The sequence below is a fragment of the Egretta garzetta genome, unplaced genomic scaffold (genome assembly GCF_000687185.1).
Source record: "Egretta garzetta isolate BGI_Z169 unplaced genomic scaffold, ASM68718v1 scaffold498, whole genome shotgun sequence".
Lineage (NCBI taxonomy): Eukaryota > Metazoa > Chordata > Aves > Pelecaniformes > Ardeidae > Egretta > Egretta garzetta.
The window spans coordinates 277,092-277,473 of NW_009260494.1; positions in this window are offsets into that span (position 1 = coordinate 277,092).

Below are 382 nucleotides of genomic sequence, written 5' to 3' on the forward strand. Positions count from 1 at the left end.
CTGCTCCCCTGCACGCCCAGCCCGCTGCTGCAAACCTCAGCTGCGTTTCTCTAGCGCTGTCGTGTTATGGACCTCATTAAAACCTCTCAAGGAGCCAGAATGAAATTGCCTTTACCAATTTCCTCCTCGTCCTCAGCGTTGTTTGTTTACTTGGAGAATTCCAGCAGGTCTGGAAGGCCCGCTTCCACGCGGAGGCAGCGCTGCTCGTCCCAATCAGATTACCCTTATCCAATTGATCTCCATTTATCTGACCTTTATAAAGCTCCCACCTGATTTCCAGAGCCCAAGACGCCTGCAGCGTGCAATTCCCTCCCTCTCCCTCCTCGGCCCTGCTCTGTGGGTGCAGCCGACCCCCCGCAGCCGGGACAGAGCCCCCGCCGCA